At 37.3% G+C, this 26,292-nt stretch overlaps 1 long non-coding RNA gene across 2 annotated transcripts in view; it reads left to right on the plus strand.

The window, feature by feature from the left end:
- The first annotated feature begins 681 nt into the window (after nucleotides 1–681).
- The window catches only part of LOC149229541 (uncharacterized), a 43,137-nt gene continuing 17,526 nt past the window's right edge, over nucleotides 682–26,292 (plus strand). Inside the window, exons 1-2 of one of the 2 annotated variants that reach the window (XR_016247297.1) lie at nucleotides 682–991; nucleotides 1,103–1,185. This is a non-coding gene — a long non-coding RNA (uncharacterized LOC149229541). The remainder of the gene's footprint in view (nucleotides 992–1,102; nucleotides 1,186–26,292) is intronic. The other variant, XR_016247296.1, reaches the window with a different exon arrangement.

Genomic DNA, 26,292 nt, shown 5'->3' on the forward strand with positions numbered 1-26,292 from the left:
TGGGCTTGATAAGAGGTCAAAGCTTTTTTACTTTAATGAGAAAATTCCTTTTTCTTTCATTATTTATTTTTGAATTCCATGTAATGTCGATAAATTGTGTTTACAAGTGTGATAGCTTAGATCATGGATTTTGTGTCTTCAACAAGAGTATGCCACAATTTGTCAATTCCTCTCCCTCAAACTCCATTAAAAAACTCATGTATTGGATTGCAATTTAAATGTCCATGATATTATTTACATGCAATTGAAATGATGACATATATAGAATTGGGATCTCATTTCATGAAAATCAATATGATAATGTTCTCATTCTTAAACTAAATATACACTAAACTATAGTGTAATGACTCCACAATACACCACATAAATACATATAATCTTTTTTTTTAATACTTTAGATTGCATCAATATACATTCTAGTTTAAATTGTCATAACTCTATTCTTTACTGTTAACGAGGTAGGTACATTCGTATCCTTGTAAAGAGGCTCCTTGATTAAGGTTATGGTTGTCAATCTGTTTGTTTTTGGTTTAAGTGCCATTGTTGTGAAGGTCTTCATTAAATATTTTTGTGCCACGCATTTCCATACCATACCACCTGCTATATTCGTGCATATGTTGTCTCAGTCACCTGGCTTGCAAGCTGTATATCTTTATGATGGTATTGATATTTGTTTTTTTGACATTAAATGCCCTGATCTATCTTGGTACGTGGCACAGGCAGGCTGTCCTACCACAACTACTCCTCTCGGCCTCCCGTCTCATTGACGGTGGAGAACCTGGGATCTCCATCCTATGGCTAAGCTGCATCTGGGGTTTTTCACATCTTCATTTGCGATGGCAGTGTTTCATTTTCCTCCAACCTTCCTCGGTGCCTGCTCTGGTTCCACATCTCTTCTTGCAGGCCTGCTTGGCCTGCCAATTCGGAGTTGCAACGTGAGGAAATTCCCAGAATATGGTTATGTTTTTCTTATGGGCGAGTGTTTTCTTAGGTAAGCTTGTATTCACTGAGGTCTCTATTTTATTTCCCTCACAGATGAATGATATACATTTTCTATGTTGCTCTATTGCTAATCGACGATTGTGGCATGGTTGAACTGTAGGAACCTCGGCTACAAGCTTGGCATTTACGATAGTGCCTAAAGGAGGGTTTCTCCACAAGCTTTTGTCACCCGAGTGATTCCGGGTAAGGTTTAACTTCGGCCTGTGCTAGTCTGCCCGAGATGAAACTTTTCTAGGCTACTTGAAGCAAGGGCTTCGGCTCTCTGTGTAATTAAGCTTTTCATTCCTATTGAAATGTTGTGGTCTCTATAAAGTTAAAAGTTTAAAGTTATCATGCGGATACCCATCGCTATTTTGAGGTGTATGTATGGACATTTCCTCTTTAAGAATGACGGTTTCATTATCTAGCGGTGGATCTTGTGTTTAAGGCAACGTCGGTGTATTTTACATGTTAATTCTATATTTATTATGAAAAGTTTACATTTCTCGGTATGAAGAACTATTGTCCAATCTTAACTAGCTTTCTTAGTTTGAAGTCGTGTCATTCCTCTTATTACTATGATTTTGGAACCTTCTGGTTATAGATCAAGGTCTGGTTCATTGTGTAAATCTTGTATGCTATATGGAAATGCGATTTGAATTTTGGTCGTTACATAATTGTGTTGTATTATTGTTCTTTGAACTACCTATGATAATGTTGTTCATAAGTTTCAGTTTTTTATTGATTCGAATAGAGCTTAATGTGGAAAGACTCAATTCAAGGTTTCTTTTTAATTCCTTCTGTTTACGCAATTCCGAATTAAGATTGTTTTCGATACTGTCCTTTGCGTGATTAAAATGTAACTAATTCTCTGTTTTCCGATTAAACTAGAACATTAGTTAATTTGTTCAATGTTGGGTTTTGTTGTAGTTAGAAGCATGGGGTTTCAATTTCCTGGTAGGGTTTTAGGAAATCCTGGCAGGGTTTTAGACTTTAATTAAAAGTCCACTCTCGGGAAAAAATCTGGTCAGGTCAGCTAGGGTTTCTACTCTTATGCCCCTTCCTCATCAGCCCCTTTTATGTTTTCTCACTCTTCGGGAAACAACATTCCCAACATTTTTAATCAATTCCTCGTTTGTCTGTATTTCACTCAATCAACAGAGGAAATTATTCACCCGTTCTTTTCTACTGAATTTTTACAATAACCCTCTTTTATTTTTTTGCATAAAAAGACTTGTAAAGAGATGTAACTCCACAATAGTTCTAGAATTAGGCTATTTTCCTGCATTAAATTACCTGTACAGATCATATTCTACAGTAATTCTATATTAATCAATTTTCCTGCATTAAATTACCTAAATAGATCATTTTCTACAGTAAATATTAATCAATTTTCCTGCATTAAAGGATCTGAATAGGGTATATTTTTGCAAATATTATGTTCTAGATTTACAGGGAAACCCCCTTGCTTCGACAATTAATTATTCTTCTGTAAAAGATTACTATACTTAAGTTTTTCTTGATATCGATAGATAAAATGTAAAACAGAACCCTACTATTATCCTTTTCAATTATCACTCCACGCTTAGGCACGCCTCTACATCGTTTCATTCACAGTAAAAGACACATAATTTAGTTTATGCAACGGTCTAATTTTCTAGATGGTACCTCATACTTGAGCCGCGTTAATGTAAAGTACTCAAATGATAGAGGCCACCTCTGGTTTCCATTGCTAGTCAATCCGCCCGACCATGAGATTGTCTTTCGGGACAAAATCTCCCCCCTAGCTTTCTCATGAGACTTTCTGTCTCCTGCAATTTGCTCGCACATAGTGCTCATACTATCTGGTCGTCACTAGACTTAGCAATTTTCCCCTATACTTCCTGAAATTACCACGCAGTTTTTCCTCTCCCCTACTTCCTTTTCTTTGGAATTATTTCATAGTTGGGGGAGGTAGTTAGGGTTTTTCTAGCCACTGCCTTTTCAACTTCTTTCCCCCCAGAAGTTACAAGATCTACTGATGCTTTAAATCATTACTCATTTTCAATAAATAAAAATATTATTAAATTCAAACAGGTAATGACACTAATTATTCAATTTATTCTTAATGCGATAAATAAAATATTTACAGTTTTCTAGGGACATTACATCTATAAAATTTATAGACTAATCAAACTTCACAAAATATATTTTAAAGAAAATATCTTTAGAGTCTTTTAATTTTTTTTTAAAAACTCAATTAACCTGAAAGTAAAAAGATTTTTTTTTTGAGAGAAGTCATTGATATTTAATATTCAACCTATTAATATGATAAAAATTAAGCTAATCCATTTATCCTAAAATGCCAAACAAGAAAAAATACCATATATGCACAAAGAAAAAATAAAATTTTTTAATTAAGAGAATACATTCCGGTAATCTTAACTTTCTCCTATTTTCATAAATAAAACTTATGAAACCATAATGGATGATAAATGGTATCCAGTCCATTCAACCTTTATATTTCATTCCACTTGAAGGTTGAACAAAGGCATATGTTATCAATTTTTTTTTTTTGTCCAGAAACGAAAAAGCTTATATGTTATCATATTTTATAGTTGTGAAAGTAAACAAAATAGTTTTTTATTGGGTACAAAATGAAAAATTCGATGCATCAAATGCACATTTAAACCTCTTGACTAAGGAACACGAAAATTTATAGTTGTGAAAGTAAACAAAATAGTTTTTTATTGGGTACAAAATGAAAAATTCGATGCATCAAATGCACATTTAAACCTCTTGACTAAGGAACACGAAAAGGAAAACTTCACAGACAAATAACAAAATAGTATAAAATGGAAAACAACACAATAAATCATAATTTAATTTAATAGTTAAAATACTCAATGCAGGTCAAAATTTTTAATAAAACAAGAGTAGACAAAACGACATAAAGAAAATATGAAAAATAGAAATTGAAGGGTGAAACTGCATCCCATCATTTCACAATCGGAGACAATTAGTATATTTTACAAGAAAGTATAACCTACTATTTTTGGTGAAAATTCAGGGAGTCCGTGGATTTTGAAATGATGGAAAAAATCCTCTATTAATGATCTCTGGGTGATTACAAATAAGAGAGATTTTGTAACCCTTTTGTATATTACTAAATGCTTTAAAAATTCTTTAATCTCCAATTTTAAAGTAACTTGGAGTAAGTTCTTCCCCAGTGACAATTCATCTCTTCTTGAATCAATACAGTAATAGGAGACTGACAATGTAAAGAGCGAAACATGAAGCTTGAGTCATAAAATCCCTTCGTATCCCTTTCACAACGTTCATCCTTAAGTGAGTGGACGGTATCCCGCCACCTGGTATTATCGATAACCAGAGATCAACGAGGAGGCAAAATAAAAAGATATCTCCGTGAAAAGGAATGCACGTCTTTCTTAGAAAAAAAAGAAGGGACCCATAAAAATAGTAACCTATGTATGCTGATGCATGTCGAACGTCTATGAAGATGAGATGGTTATAGTAAAGGTTTATAATTTCATTCCCAAAGTTTATGAAGATGAGATGAAATAATGTCAAAATAAATCCACATTTACTTAAAAAGTCCAAGATATGTTTAGAAAGAAAAAAATATCTTGCAACTTTGTGAGTTAGAATTCAAAATAAATCCACATTCACTTTAAATTTTAAATTGGATGGCTTTCGCACTTTCTCGCTAATCTTCAGAATTTCAATTTCAGGAAAGATCATTTGACCGTTTTCACAGGTACTCACAATTTAAATTAAAAAAAAAAAAATCATCAGAATTTCAATTTCAGGAAAGATCATTTGACCGTTTTCACAGGTACTCACAATTTAAATTAAAAAAAAAAAATTCATCTGACGATTTTCACACTTTCCCACCCATCCTTACAATTTCAATTTGAAGGAAAGATCGTAACGACCGCCTGCACTTGAACACCGTTGGGTGCAGAGAGGCAACCGTGCAGTTATCGTTCACATTTCATATCATGTCTATAATATTGGTTCCGCGGTTGGGTGCAGAGAGGCAACCGTGCGGTTATCGTTCACATCTCATATCATGTCTATAATATTGGTTCGGCCGTTGGGTGCAGAGAGGCAGTTCTCGTTCGTATCTCATATCATGTCTATAATATTGGTTCGGCACGTTCAATACAGCCAGATACGGTCAGGCTATATTGGTTGGTGAGTTACCCTCCACCAGAAGATAGAGTGGCTTAATAAATTCCTCATAATGAAGTTTGGTATCATTTTTAGCTTCTAAAACTTGGTTTCCTTCACAGGACTTTGAGTATTGTTGGCTTTAGCCATCCGATGAGCCTTAGAACGCTCTTGTACAATTTCTTCATTTTCTTTTAATGTATTTTCCAGTTGAATCTCTTATTTCTCTATTTACTATTCATACTTTTTTGTTGTAGGTTACATTGGTTAAATGATTGAAGTGAATTGTTTTGCAGTTTATTTACAGATTCAAAATCATGATTCATCCTTTTAAAATCTTTGAAAATTCATATTCATCATTGAGTTAATTAAATTGGTTTACTAGTTCACAAATCTAAAGTTTCTGCAAGTCTCTTGTAGCAAAATAATAGTATTTTTATTCTATTTCTTAGAACGTGTTAATCAACTTAATTTGAGTTGATTCCACTTGTGTTGAGTCGTAAAAACATTCAAGTTAATAAAAACAATTAATCCATAACATTTCACTTGATTAGGCTAGGCATTTGATAGGTTAACTAGCTCACTAATTCTTAAATTTCTAGTTTTTAGAGTAGTAATTTTCTATTATTTTTTAGCACATGTTAACAAAGCTATTTAGGGGGGATTCCACTTGGAACGGAGCCTTGGGAAATTCTAATTCATAAAAAAAATTGTCCCATCTCATTTGCATTTGATTTTCTTGGGAATTCATCAAGTTATCTCACTCATGTGACAATCCTGACACTCTTGTAGCAGTCTTGTAGTAGACTAGTAGCAATTTGTTTTCAATATTTTCCTTTCCTAGGTTCACTCTAAATTCATGGTAGAAGTATATTTATATCCTATGAAGGCTCTTAGACCACTTTAGTTGAGATGGGGTTTGGTTAGGCCACCATTTATCTCTTATAGTGCTTACTTCTTAAATGTTGATTTTTGCAAATTACTCTAGATTCCTTTTCCGCAATTTACTTTATGAAAAGTGTGATTTCCTTTTTGCATGATTACTCTAGGAATTTTATTTCCTACAAAATATAATATATCTCCTTTAAATTTCATTTCCTTTCCATCAAGATAGTTGATATTTGCTTAGTTTTCATTATGCTTTACATCTTTGCAAGGATTATAGATTCCCTTCCTTCCATTTACTTTCCAAGTAGAATAGATTTTACTATTGTTGTTTACATTTTGTAACTTAGGATTGGCGACTTACTTAGATATTTGTTCAATTGAAGTTGTGTCATTGCCTTCTTTCACTTGCATCAAAGGGAGTTAGACTAGGAAGAGGAAGGTGTGTGCTGCACATACTACTGACCCCTCTTAAGTTTGTATGAACCCTAGGTTGATAATTTAATTTAATAACCTCAGGAGTTTCAACATTCTTGTCCCAATAATGAGGCTCATCAAATTTTCATATTGTTTCCTGTGAGTGTATCAAAGAAAGCACTCTCTTGTTCTTGGAATGATTCCTTCCTTATTTTCTGCATTCATATTTTCTACAAAAACACAATAGGCATCTCTCATTGCATTAGCATTCTCATTCAATTTTTTTTAAAGAAAAAAATTATATTCTTCAATATCACAAACCCCCTCACTTGATCATGTCCAGGTATAATAAGAAGATGTGGCAGAGAAGTTAGAAAGAGGCATGGAGCAACCCTACTTTTTCAACTCATATCAACAAGATATGGACTACCCCTTCTCTTTCAATATAACATGTAATGTATAATTTCAACCTTGGTCTCCACCTAGCAACTCACCTTGGTCTCCATAGTCTTATCCTTCCCAATGGGGTGATCCATATTCATGGTCTTATCCTCCTCAATATGGCATTCCCCTTTTCATCCATATCAGCACCAGAATCTTTAATGGGGTGATCCATATTTCCCTCAACACCCTCAATATCCTCTATACCAAACCCAATCCTATCCATTTCATCCACCTCCACCATAATGACATGCTTAACCATAACCATTTAAAAGACCCACTCCAACACAACTACCTCTATAACCATTTCCAAACCCAAGCAATAAAGTAACTCAACCCACTTAGAATGCTAAGATACAAAATCTCCAAACAAATCCTCTTGATCTAGATGACATTCGTCCTGGATCGGAAAGAGTATTGCAAAGAAGAAATTATCTTGCTTCTGTTGTAGAAAAAATCCAAAAGAAGAAGATTCATAGGGGGCTAAAGAATCATGGACCACATTTGATGGAGAGTAGCCATTAGTGCCTGAGACTGAAGAATTTCTATAATGCTTATGATCAGAGCCTTTATGTGTTCAAGGGGATAATCAACAAATAGTAGAATATTTGAATGGTATAGAAAAAGAAGACATGAAAAATGATTTAGATAAGCAATAAAACCAAGGGCATCAAAGCTATATTGGGGTTTGGTTCTAGAAAATCTACAAAATGGAGCATCAGTCTCTTCTTCAACATTTCTTGATATCATAAAAGTCAAAGTAGTTGGTCTCTAATATTCAGGCACACATCAAAGCATATGTTTCGAGCCTACACATGAGTTTATGTGTCATTTTGTTATGCACAGTGACCCATTTGAAGTATTTTTATATTTGAAAGAGAGTTTTGTTTTTTTTCAAGTAGAGTAGGATAGATGAATAAAAGAAAAAAGGAAAGAGTGGAAAAGAAAATAAAATAAGAAAAATAAAATCTCAGGTGAAAACCTCCTTTGAGGCACCTGATATTGGCTCATCGATTGAAAATCTCCATGAGACGGTCAATGGGTTGGAAAAGAGAGAAAAATAAAATATCCTAGGTGAAAACCTCTTTTGAGACGCCTAGGTAGACCTACTAGTTGAAAACCTCATTGAGCTAACTAGTAGGGCTACGAAAAAAATAAAAATAAATAAAAAGAAAAAATTATTTTCTCCATGTATCTATCTCTAATGAATGCAGGTGCTCTCCAACCTTTGCAAGAAACAAAAACAAGTTAGCACCAAAAGAAAAAGTTAATAAAAATCCTAATCATAGAAAGTCAAACTTGGGCCTTCTCCTCCTTTGCCCAGATGCTCTAGTAGGACCAAGACCATGTTAATCCATCACCCTCATCCATTTCCAACATCCACCCATCATTCCCAATCCTTTCCCATTCATTTTCCTTGTTGTCCTAAAATGTTACAGGAAGGTTTTTTTTTTTGCTACAAGACTGACAAAACACATAGGCCATAAATTGTTTTGACCATATATCAAAAACCATGCATAATTTGTTTATTTTTTCATGGGGAGATGTAAAAGGATTATGGTAACATGCTCAAGGAATTTCAGCAGATTCCAGTGTGCACTTTTCAAGAAATTGGCCTCCATCACCTTCAACCATTCTTTTTTCTCAATATTTGTGCATCTATTGGACAATATTCCTTTATTGGAATGTGCATTAGGATCAAGGAAAAATGCTCAAAAAATTTCAAGTCAATTCAGTCTACCATTTGACAGATCTGGATAAAACAAGTTTTCTATAGGAATGTCCTATAATGCTACAAGACAGTCTAGAATTTCTACAGCATTATGATCGACATAGAAGAATGGTTCAGATATTATGTTTCTCATCTAGAAACAAGAGGAGGGGTCAACCATAGCCTCATCATTCATTTTCCACACAACTTTTCCTCTTCTCCACTCCCATTTCCACCTCTGTCCATCAAAACACCACTTTTCACCTCGTCTTCCATCCCTTCTACCACAAAAAGGCCTTTGATCCTTGTTAAAAGATTACTTTTTAATTATTAGTATTTCTAAAGGAAAAACTTGAAGGAAATTATGATCTTAGTAGGATCTATGTGACTGTTATAGGAAGACACATAGTCCTATAGTAGTCTGCACATCCCTTACCAGACCATAGCTAGAGTACTAGATTGAGAAGTCAGCCACCATGGAGAATTTGGAGATGATAAATCTGGTCCTCAAACAACTACAAGACCTTCTGTTATCTGTTAAAAGATTCTTGATCACTCAATAAATAGAAACATATCATCCAAAGAGAATTTGCATGAAGGACAAACTTGCATCATCGAGCATCAATCAACAAGAGAAAATAAAAAATACATATCTTTATGAGGAAATTGCAGAAGACATGCACATCAATGTTACCTCTATTTAGAAATGACATATGATCATCTACAACACTCACATCAAAAGAATCTCAGAAGCAGGGCAACAACAACAGCAAGAAAACCTAGAGGACCTGAAGCATATTATCACATGTAGCTTCAAGATCATCAAAAGCAACCTCCACAACTCCATGAATAAACCTCATAGTTTTCTCTTTGTTTGAATTTTGAAAAATCTAAGAACAATGATTGTTAGTAATATAAAATACAAAAATATTTATATTATTTAGAATTAATGGAATATATAAATCTAAGAACCATGATTGTTAATAATATAAAATACAAAAATATTTATATTATTTAGAATTAATTAAATATATATTTCATAGAAAGTAAACAATTACAAACTCGTAATATAATTGTAACATATATTCAAATTGATTTAGTCATAAATTGACATTATAATAAAAATTGTACTTCATTTTATTTTATTTTTCTTCTCATAAATTGTAATTGTTATTTAATTTATTTACTTTATATTAATTTAGTAACAAACAAACTATAATGCAATTTTTATTCAATATTGGAAATTTTATTCAATATGGGTAATCATAAAATTTATAACTGATTTTTACTTTTAAGTTTATTTTATTTATTTTATTTTTTATATTGGTAAATTTTTGGTCTAATAAATTGTATTGCCTATTTAATTTATATTATCAAAATTTATTTACTTGCTATTAACTATTTCATAAAATTAAACTAGTATAGATTTATCTTAAGCATAGATCTAGTATGTATTGAAAAAGATCATATATTTTCAAGTGTAAATCTTTTTGAAGATGCAAAATTTGAAAAAATTACATCTCGCTCATGATATATATTTATGTTTCTATTATACTATACCTTGTATTTTTATTTTTATTTAGATAATATTTCTTTTTTTTTTAGAAAGTACATATTTCCATGCAATTATATAGAGTTTTAAATTTGTCCAAAATTAATGTCTCATATTATGGTGCAGATTAAGCCTCTATTATTATTTTTTGGTATTTAATTTTATTATAAGCAAAATTTTAAATAAAATTTATTTTTGGCGTTATTTTCTAGTATGGAACCTCTGATTCTGAAAAAGCTAGTAAATATGAGTAGCAATATCTTTGTTTAATCTCATGGATTTTGAAAAACTAATTATAATAATTACTAATTAGTTATAGTGATTATTAATAATATGAAATTAAAAATTATTCTTGTTATATAAAGTTAATTAACATATATGATATATGTATATATACATATGCTATCCATTACATTTACTAATGTGTATAGGAAGGATTAGTAAACTATGATTGATTATGGCTAAGTATGTTCTAGATATGGTTAAGGAGGGCTTATGATGATCAATATAAAGTTGACTATGTATGACCCTCCTTGTTCACAATCAATTATAGTTGACTATGATAGATTTTGATTAACTATGGTTGACTATGGTTGCCCATGTTTGATGATGGTTAACCATTTGCAATGATGAACATGTTGAGCATGGGTTGACTATGGTTGACAAAAGATAACTATGATTGATCAACTATAGTTGATGATGATTGACCATGCTTACCAACGTTAACTATGAGATACTATAGTTGACTATGGACAACTATACTTAACCATAGTAAACCATGATGACTATAATTGACTATGGTTGACTACATTAACTATCACTGGCAATGGTTGAATATGGTTGACTATGATGACTACTGTTGATTGAAGATGACCATGTTTTCTCATGGTCTAGTAAGGTTGACAATGATTGGCTATTGTGACATAATCATGCTTGCTAATGATTGGCTAAAATTGATCATGGTTGACTATGCTTGACTAAAATTGACGTAAATCACTATAACTATTTATTATTAAGCTTTATCAACTATGATCAAATTATAATCAACAATAATATAATTATTTTTTACCACATTACAATGTTACTCATTTATTTAATAGATAAAAATGTAGATCTTTTAGGGTGAAAATAGTGATCAATTTGTAAAATATTGAGCATCAGCAAATTTCACCTATCAACTTAGCATTGACAACATGGGTTAATATGATAATTTCACCGATCAACTAAAGTTAAAGTAACACGTCCGCGGGTTTTTAGTGGAATTGTAACCATAAAATAACAACTGTAAATACTGGTAAATCGGCATTTCAAATACATCGGAGTGCATTTCGGTGTTCTCATTTCACTTCATTCTAACCCGCTCCTTTATTTTTATTATTACTTCAATTTATAGTTTGTTTGAATGGAATGTGAAATTGATTAATATGAAATTATATTAATTGCCTACATTTTAATTGAGTGATTATGTGATAATATAATGGTAATTTTTTTTTTTTTTAATTTTAATAAATAAGGTACTCAAGTTTTAAAATTTTAAGTTAATTGAGTTTATTTTGGGAGGAATAATTGTTATTTTCTTATTTAAATTTAATTCTTGCAAGTGATATGATGAAATTAGATGTAATAGCTTCTAATCTTGATATAACTAATAAATATAGGGGAACGTGTATATTTTTTATATAGAATATAAATATATTTATCTTTAATGCTTATTTTATAAATCTAAATTATTTTGAATATCAAATTTTACATTAAAAAAGTGATTGATATTTTTTTCTTAATAATAATAATTGGTTTATCTTTAAGGTAGGTTAAACGTAATGTGTCACACCAACGTTCACATACACATAATTTTTTTTTTTTTTAACTATATACCTCATTTAAAGAACTTGCTATATAACACATGGTTTTCCAACCTTTATGTATACACGTATGTTTAATTATTACCATACGCATGCCACGTATTTACAGCTGATTAGCCTATGTTTTGATTACTGCTGTAACCTCGCTTTATATAAGCTACGTGGCTATATATTACACTGTCATACGGGTTTTGTGTACGCATTGACTTCATGTAGAAGCCAGCTATTAGACCACCAGTTCTACAGTGAATATTAATGTGGCATCGGGCTTTGGCGGTCCTACCGCAGCCCTTGCAGGTGCCAACTCACTCTTGCCTTAATGACTTCAGTCCTTAACGAGGCAGGTGGCAAGGTTTGGCTCCTTTGGCCATGTGACATCTCGGTCACAGTGATCTCGGCCTTTACGCTTTGTATTCCCGCCTTGCATAGACGGTCAGGATCTCACCCTTGGATCAAAGGGCTGAGATGCACTCAAGGGTTTAAGTCCTTACAAAACCTCATCCGAACGTTCTCGGGGTTTATTCATTCGTTCGGCCTTTCCGGCTCCGTCTCGATGTTCATCCTCTGGTTCAACCCCACCCGCGCTACCTTCTTCACCTGCAATTGCTCCGAAAGCTGTGAAGTGCCTGACACTAATCCAGCACAGGTATATGGGACCTCGACTCTTAAATCTATTGCATATATTTACAGTTCTGATTATCTGTAACGATCTCTTATGGTTTGTTTTCTCTTTGCTTACAGGGCGCGCAGTTGGGCTATCCGAACCCCTCTGGTGGTGCCAAGGCAGTTATACATGATGGTTCCACCCTCTCGGCGGCCACAGGTATGCCCTCAGATTCTTATTTGCTTTGCCCCTGCCCACAAGAGCTCGCGGACCATCGATTTGAGTTGTTTAAAATTATGATTGTGCAGACCGTTGTTCGAATGAGGGTCTCTTTGCATCGATTGCCGAGGTATTCTCCACAGAGAACCCTCACAATTTGCACTTAGGTTTTCTTTTGTGTTCTGGTCAAGTCCATGACCCGTACTATTGAGATGTTATCCACGGCGGAACTCTCCTGAGTTCTGTTGTATGTATTTAAGGACTTATTTTGTTTGTAATGCAGCCCCTTGCAGCATACTCAGATTTTTGGTTTACCATATCTAATCTTGGACATGTGACTTCGGATCTGGCCGTAACGCGCAGATCTGGCTAACGGGTTCAGGTTCTGTTTTAGGTTTTCCCGTTATTTAATGTATGAACAGTTCTATTCTTCCAAGATTTCGCCATTCGGGTTTTGTTCTTTTGTGTTTTATATATGGAACCCTTGCAATTTATGCATGGACTACGACTCTATCTGAGCCTTCAGGGCAATTTACGTTTTGCACCTTATATGAATATAATCTATGTATTTAACCATGCTAGAACAGTGCATGGAGGTTATGTTTTTATTACTAGTTTCGCTCGTCTCCACGACGACAACCTCATGGATTATCTCAGGTTATGATGACTGCTTCGAATCATTCGTTCTGTATTCTCTATACGACTGACGTGTTTGCTAAGCTTGTTCAGTATGTACAATATGCATTTGGATGGTTATAAGAAAAGATATTATACTTTCCCCTTTCTTATGAGAATGTCGAAGTAAATGCATGCCTGATTTTCCTCTTTGAAGTAACATGTACAGGATTACTTGAATATACATATTCATAACTTGTTTCATTTATCGCTCTAAATGAACTGGGTTCTCTGATATTGAGTCCGTGAGTACTGTAACTTAATAATGTGGTTTGATGGAATACAATATGATTCCCGTTCTCTGTTTTGCATAGTTTACATAATAGACTCTGTTTATCTGAAGTAGTTTATTTGTTTCTTTATATATCACAGTCATTTATTCTAAATAACTGTAGCCGTCGACGAGATAGCATCCAACTGCCGTCGGTGCTCTCTACCTAGACTCAGAGGTTCTAACCTCGTTCCTCTCGACACATTCAAGTATCTGCTTGATTATTTCTCAAGGTGTTCAATACTATTTATTCCACTGTTAGTTTTTTCTTCTATTGTTAAACAGTGACTTGGTCTTTCGGACGAGGTTATATCATGACCGTTATTCAATAATCAGTTTTTGATTAACCTCCCCTTGTGCCAATATCCAGTCTTTAACTATATACATTTATGTAGCTTTAACTACAGTGCGACTAATTCAGACCATGTCTATTGAATGACAATCTGTCCCTTAACTTAGAACTACATCTGTGCAGTTATATTATTATTATGACAGTAACTAGGAAAATGGACTTAGTTCCTGTTTGACTACTGTAAATTCACAGTATTTTCATATTCAATCAGAGACTCTACAATTTGAAACCGTACCTGGTTCACCAGAGTCAGGAATGGGCTCTCAAACAAGTCACCTGTGCTTTGATTTTGCTCTACCACCCAGCCATGAGATCCATCTCTTAGACGGAATTCTCCCCCCGAGCCATCTTGCAGGCCTCAAGCCCTCAACAAGATTTGTGCACTTTGTGCTTGGTTATCTGGTCCTAACCAGACTTAACCAGTTCTTCTTTTTTTTTTTCCTTTTTCCTCTTCTTTGGAAAGGTCTCTTCTATCTGTCCCCACAGCACAGAACTTCCTCCCTACAGCCAGGACTTTTCCTGTTTGGGAGGGTAGTTTCCATCAGTTATTATAACTGATCTCTTTCTTTTAAATCCACCTCCTAGAGGCTGCCAGCATTTCAAGAAAATATTTAAATTACTTTTAATAAAATAGTTTGTCACAGTTTTGTTTTTAAAACATAAACAACAACTGTCTTACTGTCTTTTACCACAGTACATTTTCACATTTACATAGTCTGGGGTCATTACATCTCCCCCTCCTGTGATTGGACATCGTCCCGATGTCTGTCTCCCTTAAACAAATTCGGGTAAGCTTCTCTAAGGAGTTCCTCATCCTCCCAAGTGGCCTCTTCAGGCCCATAGTGCTGCCACTGCACTTTATCTTGGAAAATAACCCGTTTCCGCAGCCGCACTTCTCTCCGGTCGAGAATGGTCAGTGGTTCGACCAGAACCTCGCCTTTCGGCTCGACCTGTAATTAGCAACAAATTTAGTTATTTTCTTATTTAGGAACAAAGCTTATCTAGAATGACCAGATTAATTCTTACCTGAACATTCTGCCATTGAATCACATGTTTAGGATCGTAGACGTATTGTTTTAACACGGAAACGTGAAAAACATTGTGGATCCTAATATGGCTTGGTAGGGCGAGTTGATAAGCTACCGGCCCCACCCTTGCCAAGATTTGAAAAGGTCCAAAATAGCGAGGTGCAAGTTTGGCACACCCGCTCCACTATAAAGTACTCCTTATGGGTTGAATTCTAACAAACACATGGTCCCCAACCTGGAATTCTTTGAACCTTCTCTTTCGATCAGCAAAACTTTTCTGTCTGTCCTGAGCGGCTTTTAAGTTGGTACGCACTTTTTTTACCGTGTCTTCCATTTCCTTGAGCATTTCAGGACCAATTCGTAACCTATCCTCAGGTCCACTCCAACTTGAGGGTGTGCGGCACTTCCGCCCATACAGCACCTCAAAAGGACTCAGCTGTGTTGAGGAATGATACCCATTATTATATGCAAACTCGACTAGGTGGAGGTATTCCTCCCATTGAGTTGGTTTCATCATAACACATGCTCTCAGCATGTCCTCCACTACTTGATTCACTCGTTCCGTCTGGCCATCAGTCTGGGGATGATAAGCTGTGCTAAAGTTCAGCTGTGTTCCCAGTTTAGCAAACAATGTCCTCCAAAAGGTTGATGTGAACTTAACATCACGATCAGAGATAATTACCTTCGGAAGTCCATGCAATTTGAACACATTTTGCATGAAAATATGAGCAATTTGCACAGCCTTATACGTTGATTGCACAGGTATGAAGTGTGCTGCCTTACTTAACTTATCCACTACCACCATAATGGAATCATTATTTTTCTTCGTTCGAGGCAATCCGGTTATAAAGTCCATGGAAATAGTCTCCCATTTCCATTCCGGAATGGGTAAGGGTTGTAGCAGCCCTGCTGGATGCAGATGCTCCTCCTTAATCTGTTGATATTCTAGACATCGTGCTAGATACTCGGCTACCTCCTTCTTCATTTTTGGCCAGTAATATTCTTTTCGAAGTGCGGTAACCATTTTCTGGTACCCTGGGTGCCCGGTGTAATGGCTGATATGAAATTCATCCAGAATCAGCTTCTTAAGACTATCTTCATTGGGTACATACAGCTTTTTATTAAAATACAGCATTCCGGCATCATCTAGCTCATACCCCTGTCATATTTCCTTACCAGAAAGTTGTTGTACTTGTTGTTTAATTTGGTGGTAAACAGCATCTTGATCAGCCGTTGTTTTTATCCTTTCCAGTAGGGTACTCTGCCATTTACTAACCAAAATCTTGCACACGCATTGTACCTTTCGACTCAATGCATCCGCTACTCGGTTCTCCTTCCCCTTTAAATGCTTAATTTCAAAATCAAACCCGCTTAAGAAGTCGGCCTAACGAGCTTGTCTCGCATTTAAAGTGGGTTGGCTGAAATAGTTTGTTAAGCTATGGTGATCTGTTAACAGCAGAAATTTTCTTCCCAAAAGGTAGTGTCGCCACATTTTCAGGGCATGAATAACAGCTGCCAGCTCCAAGTCGTAAGCAGAATATTTCTGCTCATGTTCCTTCAGTTTCCTTGATTCATATGCAATTACTCTTCCTTCTTGCATCAACACTCCTCCCACACCTTCTTTACTTGCATCAGTACAGACCACGTAATCCTTATTAGGATCAGCTATGCTTAATATGGGCGCGGTGGTGAGTAAGTGCTTGAGCTGTTCAAAGCTCTGCTGATATTCTGAGGTCCACTTAAATACCTTTCCCTTCTTTTGTAAGGAGGTGATAGGGTATGCTACCCTTGAAAAGCCTTCCACAAATCTTCTGTAATAACCTGCTAGGCCCATAAAGGACCTAATATCTGCCACGTCCTTTGGTATGGGCCACTCCATTATAGTTCTGATTTTCTCAGGGTCAACTGCAATTCCTTCCTTTGTGATTACATGGCCTAAGTATTGTATTTCCTCCTTAAAGAAATCACACTTACTAACCTTTGCATATAATTGATGTTCTCGCAAAGTTTGCAACACCAATCTGAGGTGTTCTTCATGCTCCTTCCTTGATCGGGAGTAAATCAGAATGTCATCTATGAATATCAACACAAATTTATCTAAGAACCTGTGAAACACACTGTTCATCAAACACATGAAGGTAGCAGGTGCATTGGTCAGACCAAAAGGTAGCACCACGAATTCATAATGGCCATACCGCGTTCTGAAAGTTGTCTTAGCGATATCCTCTTCTTTAATTCTGATCTGATGATATCCAGATCGCAGATCGATCTTAGAGAATACCGTTACCCCCTTCACTTGGTCAAAAAGTTCATCTATCCTAGGCAAAGGATATTTATTTTTAATTGTGCGCTTATTCAGATGACGATAATCAATGCACATCCGAAAAGTTCCATCTTTCTTTTTGACAAATAACACTGGGACGGATGTAATTTTTATCTAGCAGCTCCTACAGTTGCATTTTTAATTCTGTTAGTTTTGGTACACTCATTCGGTATGGTGCCCGTGACACGGGTGCTGCCCCCGGAATTAATTCAATGGTGAAGTCCACATCTCTTTTAGGTGGTAATCTCGGTACTTCCTCGGGAAAAACATCCGCAAATTCTTATACCACCGGAATATTACCCAGCGTAGCAGTTTTTTCTTTCTGATTTGCGTAACCCACCTGAATAGCGTAAACTTGACATTTCTTTCTGATGCATTTAGCTAACTGAGATGCTGTAATGGGTCGAATCTGTACGGGATGCTTGATTCCTTGTAACTCCTGCTGCTCTCCACGGTCATCCTTATAGTAAATGGTTTTTGTCTTGCAATTTACTAAGGACCAGTGCTTCTCTAGCCAATCCATCCCGATCAGGATGTCATATGAACCCAAAGGTAGTATGTTCAAGTCTGCCACTATTGGCTGCTCTGCTATGGTTAGAGAGCAGTTATTTATCTTGGCCAAGACCCGTCTCTTGGCTCCTATAGCTAACTGTACCAACCATGGATTCCTGAATTTTTCAGATTGTAACTTACACTGTTCTACTATCTTTGGGCTAACATAACTTAAAGTAGCTCCTGGATCTATAAGAACAGCTATAGAAAGGTTTGAAATTTTACCTTCAAATTCAACCATGGTCGGCTGGTATTCCGCTTGGCGGTCCTCCAAAGCTGCATTAATTCTGGGTACATTACGTGCCACGTCCCCAACGGTCGAAGCTTCATGAATTTGGGATATCTGGTCTGTCCCCTTTCGCGATGGGCAGTTTTTAACATAGTGAGGTCCTCCACAGCCCCAACATTGAACTCGAGGTCTGGTCATCCCTTCGCCTTCTGGTCTAACAGGCTGCTCACTTGCTCTGGATTCACTTATTGGCCTAGATCGGGGCGCATTCTTTGCAACAGATCTACTGCTCAATCCTTTACCAGCTCCCTTACTTCCATTGCTGCGACCTCCCTTGCTGCTCCCAACCATCCGACTACCCTTTTTTTCATTCCATCTTTTGTTTGAAGTATCCCCCTTCTGTTTATTCTGCTGGTAGAAGATCCTTTCTTTACGAATAGCCTCATCCATGGTCCTAGGATTGTCAAACTCAATCCTCTCTCTTATATACGAAGGTAAGCTGCTCACAAACCTTTGTACCTTGGCCTTTTCCTTTTTGATATAAGGTACATAACGTAACAGAGAGGTAAAGCGATTAATGAACTCGTCCATAGTCTGCTGTCCCAATCTTAAATCATGGAATTCTCTTGCCTTTTCATCGTAGAAGCGTTCAGTCAAGTACCTTTCTTTGAAGTATTTCTGAAACTTCTCCCAGGTAATGGTCCGTTCGCTTACCCCCTTGACAATCTTGATTTCCTCCCACCACAAGGTTGCCTTACCTTGTAACTGGAAGATAGCTAATCTCGCCTTCAAGTTATGATCATACTCGTACAACTGAAAATATTTATTCATATTTATTAACCAAGCTTCAGCTGCTTCCTCCTGTTCGCCATCAAAATGTGGGGGTTTAATTTTTCGAAATTCTCCCTGCAACTCCATTCTCTGACGTTTTGAAGTTTGCTGCTCTGGTACATTGTCAGAATGATCCTCTTTGCCTTCTGAATTTTCAGGTTCAATCTGATAGTTTTGTTCTTCTGTCATCCTCTGCTGTTCCGCGCTGGGGTTAGATAGAGGTGGATTTTGCCTGTCCGACAAACTCTTCAGAATCCTTTCTTGTTCAACTGTCAAACGCGCGTTGTCTTCTCGCAACCGTGCCATCTCATTTTTCAACTCTTGAACAGTTTCCAGTATTGCAAGATTGGTACTTCGTGTTTCCTCACCCAACTGTACCCACAGCTCTGGGTTCTCTCGAGGGTTACTGCCGGTTCCTTGCATTTCGTCTCCTTTCTGGTTTAACTGTTAGCTGTTGTAATTCTGTGTTTGACCCCTAAATAGACAGAACAACGGTTAAGTAAATTATTAACTTACATACATATGCATGGTGTATGCTACTGCACAGTGAAACATGTTTTGCTTGAGGCCACAGTGTTGAAACTTGGCTCTGATACCAATTTGTCACACCAACGTTCACATACACATAATTTTTTTTTTTTTACTATATACCTCATTTAAAGAACTTGCTATATAACACATGGTTTTCCAACCTTTATGTATACACGTATGTTTAATTATTACCATACGCATGCCATGTATTTACAGCTGATTAGCCTATGTTTTGATTACTGCTGTAACCCCGGTTTATATAAGCTACGTGGCTATATATTACACTGTCATACGGGTTTTGTGTACGCATTGACTTCATGTAGAAGCCAGCTATTAGACCACCAGTTCTACAGTGAATATTAATGTGGCATCGGGCTTTGGCGGTCCTGCCGCAGCCCTTGCAGGTGCCAACTCACTCTTGCCTTAATGACTTCAGTCCTTAACGAGGCAGGTGGCAAGGTTTGGCTCCTTTGGCCATGTGACATCTCGGTCACAGTGATCTCGGCCTTTACGCTTTGTATTCCCGCCTTGCATAGACGGTCAGGATCTCACCCTTGGATAAAAGGGCTGAGATGCACTCAAGGGTTTAAGTCCTTACAAAACCTCATCGGAACGTTCTCGGGGTTTATTCATTCGTTCAGTCTTTCCGGCTCCGTCTCAACGTTCATCCTCTGGTTCAACCCCACCCGCGCTATCTTCTTCACCTGCAATTGCTCCGAAAGCTGTGAAGTGCCTGACACTAATCTAGCACAGGTATATGGGACCTTGACTCTGAAATCTATTGCATATATTTACAGTTCTGATTATCTGTAACGATCTCTTATGGTTTGTTTTCTCTTTGCGTACAGGGCGCGCAGTTGGGCTATCCGAAACCCTCTGGTGGTGCCAAGGCGGTTATACATGCTGGTTCCACCCTCTCGGCGGCCACAGGTATGCCCTCAGATTCTTATTTGCTTTGCCCCTGCCCACAAGAGCTCGCGGACCATCGATTTGAGTTGTTTAAAATTATGATTGTGCAGACCACTGTTCGAATGAGGGTCTCTTTGCATCGATTGCCGAGGTATTCTCCACAGAGAACCCTCACAATTTGCACTTAGGTTTTCTTTTGTGTTCTGGTCAAGTCCATGACCCGTCCTATTGAGATGTTATCCACAGCGGAACTCTCCTGAGTTCTGTTGTATGTATTTAAGGACTTATTTTGTTTGTAATGCAGCCCCTTGCGGCATACTCAGATTTTTGGTTTACCATATCTGATCTTGGACATGTGACTTCGGATCTGGCCGTAACGCGCAGATCTGGCTAACGGGTTCAGGTTCTGTTTGAGGTTTCCCCGTTATTTAATGTATGAACAGTTCTATTCTTCCAAAATTTCGCCATTCGGGTTTTGTTCTTTTGTGTTTTATATATGGAACCCTTGCAATTTATGCATGGACTACGACTCTATCTGAGCCTTCAGGGCAATTTGCATTTTGCACCTTATATGAATATAATCTGTGTATTTAACCATGCTAGAACAGTGCATGGAGTTTATGTTTTTATTACTGGTTTCGCTCGTCTCCACGACGGCAACCTCATGGATTATCTCAGGTTATGATGACTGCTTCGAATCATTCGTTCTGTATTCTCTATACGACTGACGTGTTTGCTAAGCTTGTTCAGTATGTACAATATGCATTTGGATGGTTATAAAAAAAGATATTATACTTTCCCCTTTCTTATGAGAATGTTGAAGTAAATGCATGCCTGATTTTCCTCTTTGAAGTAACATGTACAGGATTACTTGAATATGCATATTCATAACTTGTTTCATTTATCGCTCTAAATGAACTGGGTTCTCTGATATTGAGTCCGTGAGCACTGTAACTTAATAATGTGGTTTGATGGAATACAATATGATTCCCGTTCTCTGTTTTGCATAGTTTACAGAATAGACTCTGTTTATCTGAAGTAGTTTATTTATTTCTTTATATATCACAGTCATTTATTCTAAATAACTGTAGCCGTCGACGAGATAGCATCCAACTGCCGTCGGTGCTCTCTACCCGGACTCAGAGGTTCTAACCTTGTTCCTGTCGACACATTCAAGTATCTGCTTGATTATTTCTCAAGGTGTTCAATACTATTTATTCCACTGTTAGTTTTTTCTTCTATTGTTAAATAGTGACTTGGTCTTTCGGACGAGGTTATATCATGACCGTTATTCAATAACCAGTTTTTGATTAACCTCCCCTTGTGCCAATATCCAGTCTTTAACTATATACATTTATGTAGCTTTAACTACAGTGCGACTAATTCAGACCATGTCTATTGAATGACAATCTGTCCCTTAACTTAGAACTACATCTGTGCAGTTATATTATTATTATGACAGTAACTAGGAAAATGGACTTAGTTCCTGTTTGACTACTGTAAATTCACAATATTTTCATATTCAATCAGAGACTTTGTAGTTTGAAACTGTACCTGGTTCACCAGAGTCAGGAATGGGCTCTCAAACAAGTCACCTGTGCTTTGATTTTGCTCTACCACCCAGCCATGAGATCCATCTCTCAGACGGAATTCTCCCACCGAGCCTTCTTGCAGGCCTCAAGCGCTCAACAAGATTTGTGCACTTTGTGCTTGGTTATCTGGTCCTAACTAGACTTAACCAGTTCTTCTTTTTTTTTCCTTTTTCCTCTTCTTGGGAAAGGTCTCTTCTGTCTGTCCCCACAGCACAGAACTTCCTCCCTACAGCCAGGACTTTTCCTGTTTGGGAGGGTAGTTTCCATCAGTTATTATAACTGATCTCTTTCTTTTAAATCCACCTCCTAGAGGCTGCCAGCATTTCAAGAAAATATTTAAATTACTTTTAATAAAATAGTTTGTCACAGTTTTGTTTTTAAAACATAAACAACAACTGTCTTATTGTCTTTTACCACAGTACATTTTCACATTTACATAGTCTGGGGTCATTACATCTCCCCCTCCTGTGATAGGACATCGTCTCGATGTCTGTCTCCCTTAAACAAATTCGGGTAAGCTTCTCTAAGGAGTTCCTCATCCTCCCAAGTGGCCTCTTCAGGCCCATAGTGCTGCCACTGCACTTTATCTTGGAAAATAACCCGTTTCTGCAGCCGCACTTCTCTCCGGTCGAGAATGGTCAGTGGTTCGACCAGAACCTCGCCTTTCGGCTCGACCTACAATCAGCAACAAGTTTAGTTATTTTCTTATTTAGGAACAAAGCTTATCTAGAATGACCAGATTAATTCTTACCCGAACATTCTGCCATTGAATCACATGTTTAGGATCGTAGATGTATTGTTTTAACACGGAAACGTGAAAAACATTGTGGATCCTAATATGGCTTGGTAGGGCAAGTTGATAAGCTACCGACCCCACCCTTGCGAAGATTTGAAAGGGTCCAAAATAGCGTGGAGCAAGTTTGGCACATCCGCTCCACTGCAAAGTACTCCTTCTGGGTTGGATTCTAACAAACACATGGTCCCCAACCTGGAATTCCTTGAACCTTCTCTTCCGGTCAGCAAAACTTTTCTGTCTATCCTGAGCGGCTTTTAAGTTAGAACGCACTTTCTTTACCGTATCTTCCATTTCCTTGAGCATGTCAGGACCAATTCGTAACCTATCCTCAGGTCCACTCCAACTTGAGGGTGTGCGGCACTTCCGCCCATACAACACCTCAAAAGGACTCAACTGCGTTGAAGAATGATACCCATTGTTATATGCAAACTCGACCAGGTGGAGGTATTCCTCCCATTGAGTTGGTTTCATCATAACACATGCTCTCAGCATGTCCTCCACTACTTGATTCACTCGTTCCGTCTGGCCATCAGTCTGGGGATGATAAGTTGTGCTAAAGTTCAGCTGTGTTCCCAGTTCAGCAAACAATGTCCTCCAAAAGGTTGATGTGAACTTAACATCACGATCAGAGATAATTACCTTCGGAAGTCCATGCAATTTGAACACATTTTGCATGAAAATATGAGCAATTTGCACAGCCTTATACGTTGATTGCACAGGTATGAAGTGTGCTACCTTACTTAACTTATCCACTACCACCATAATGGAATCATTATTTTTCTTCGTTCGAGGCAATCCGGTTATAAAGTCCATGGAAATAGTCTCCCATTTCCATTCCAGAATGGGTAAGGGTTGTAGCAGCCCTGCTGGATGCAGATGCTCCGCCTTAATTTGTTGATATTCTAGACATCGTGCTAGATACTCGGCTACCTCCTTCTTCATTTTTGGCCAGTAATATTCTTTTCGAAGTGCGGTAACCATTTTCTGGTACCCTGGGTGCCCGGTGTAATGGCTAATATGAAATTCGTCCAGAATCAGCTTCTTAAGACTATCTTCATTGGGTACATACAACTTTTTATTAAAATACAGCATTCCGGCATCATCTAGCTCATACCCCTGTTGTATTTCCTTACCAGAAAGTTGCTGTACTTGTTGTTTAATTTGCTGGTAAACAACATCTTGATCAGCCGCTGTTTTTATCCTTTCAAGTAGGGTACTCTACCATTTACTAACCGAAATATTGCACACGCATTGTACCTTTCGACTCAATGCATCCGCTACTCGGTTCTCCTTCCCCTTTAAATGCTTAATTTCAAAATCAAACCCGCTTAAGAAGTCGGCCCAACGAGCTTGTCTCGCATTTAAAGTGGGTTGGCTGAAATAGTTTGTTAAGCTGTGGTGATCTGTTAACAGCAGAAATTTTCTTCCCAAAAGGTAGTGTCGCCACATTTTCAGGGCATGAATAACAGCTGCCAGCTCCAAGTCGTAAGCAGAATATTTCTGCTCATGTTCCTTCAGTTTCCTTGATTCATATGCAATTACTCTTCCTTCTTGCATCAACACTCCTCCCACACCTTCTTTACTTGCATCAGTACAGACCACGTAATCCTTATTAGGATCAGCTATGCTTAATATGGGCGCGGTGGTGAGTAAGTGCTTGAGCTGTTCAAAGCTCTGCTGATATTCTGAGGTCCACTTAAATACCTTTCCCTTCTTTTGTAAGGAGGTGATAGGGTATGCTACCCTTGAAAAGCCTTCCACAAATCTTCTGTAATAACCTGCTAGGCCCATAAAGGACCTAATATCTGCCACGTCCTTTGGTATGGGCCACTCCATTATAGTTCTGATTTTCTCAGGGTCAACTGCAATTCCTTCCTTTGTGATTACATGGCCTAAGTATTGTATTTCCTCCTTAAAGAAATCACACTTACTAACCTTTGCATATAATTGATGTTCTCGCAAAGTTTGCAACACCAATCTGAGGTGTTCTTCATGCTCCTTCCTTGATCGGGAGTAAATTAGAATGTCATCTATGAATATCAACACAAATTTATCTAAGAACCTGTGAAACACACTGTTCATCAAACACATGAAGGTAGCAGGTGCATTGGTCAGACCAAAAGGTAGCACCACGAATTCATAATGGCCATACCGCGTTCTGAAAGTTGTCTTAGCGATATCCTCTTCTTTAATTCTGATCTGATGATATCCAGATCGCAGATCGATCTTAGAGAATACCGTTACCCCCTTCACTTGGTCAAAAAGTTCATCTATCCTAGGCAAAGGATATTTATTTTTAATTGTGAGCTTATTCAGATGACGATAATCAATGCACATCCGAAAAGTTCCATCTTTCTTTTTGACAAATAACACTGGGACGGATGTAATTTTTATCTAGCAGCTCCTACAGTTGCATTTTTAATTCTGTTAGTTTTGGTACACTCATTCGGTATGGTGCCCGTGACACGGGTGCTGCCCCCGGAATTAATTCAATGGTGAAGTCCACATCTCTTTTAGGTGGTAATCTCGGTACTTCCTCGGGAAAAACATCCGCAAATTCTTGTACCACCGGAATATTACCCAGCGTAGCAGTTTTTTCTTTCTGATTTGCGTAACCCACCTGAATAGCGTAAACTTGACATTTCTTTCTGATGCATTTAGCTAACTGAGATGCTGTAATGGGTCGAATCTGTACGGGATGCTTGATTCCTTGTAACTCCTGCTGCTCTCCACGGTCATCCTTATAGTAAATGGTTTTTGTCTTGCAATTTACTAAGGACCAGTGCTTCTCCAGCCAATCCATCCCGATCAGGATGTCATATGAACCCAAAGGTAGTATGTTCAAGTCTGCCACTATTGGCTGCCCTGCTATGGTTAGAGAGCAGTTATTTATCTTGGCCAAGACCCGTCTCTTGGCTCCTGTAGCTAACTGTACCAACCATGGATTCCTGAATTTTTCAGATTGTAACTTACACTGTTCTACTATCTTTGGGCTAACATAACTTAAAGTAGCTCCTGGATCTATAAGAACAGCTATAGAAAGGTTTGAAATTTTACCTTCAAATTCAACCATGGTCGGCTGGTATTCCGCTTGGCGGTCCTCCAAAGCTGCATTAATTCTGGGTACATTACGTGCCACGTCCCCAACGGTCGAAGCTTCATGAATTTGGGATATCTGGTCTGTCCCCTTTCGCTGTGGGCAGTTTTTAACATAGTGAGGTCCTCCACAGCCCCAACATTGAACTCGAGGTCTGGTCATCCCTTCGCCTTCTGGTCTAACAGGCTGCTCACTTGCTCTGGATTCACTTATTGGCCTAGATCGGGGCGCATTCTTTGCAACAGATCTACTGCTCAATCC

Source organism: Pinus tabuliformis, chromosome J (genome assembly GCF_031772625.1).
Source record: "Pinus tabuliformis cultivar Carrire ecotype Pingquan chromosome J, CPIR1, whole genome shotgun sequence".
In the NCBI taxonomy this organism is placed as follows: domain Eukaryota; kingdom Viridiplantae; phylum Streptophyta; class Pinopsida; order Pinales; family Pinaceae; genus Pinus; species Pinus tabuliformis.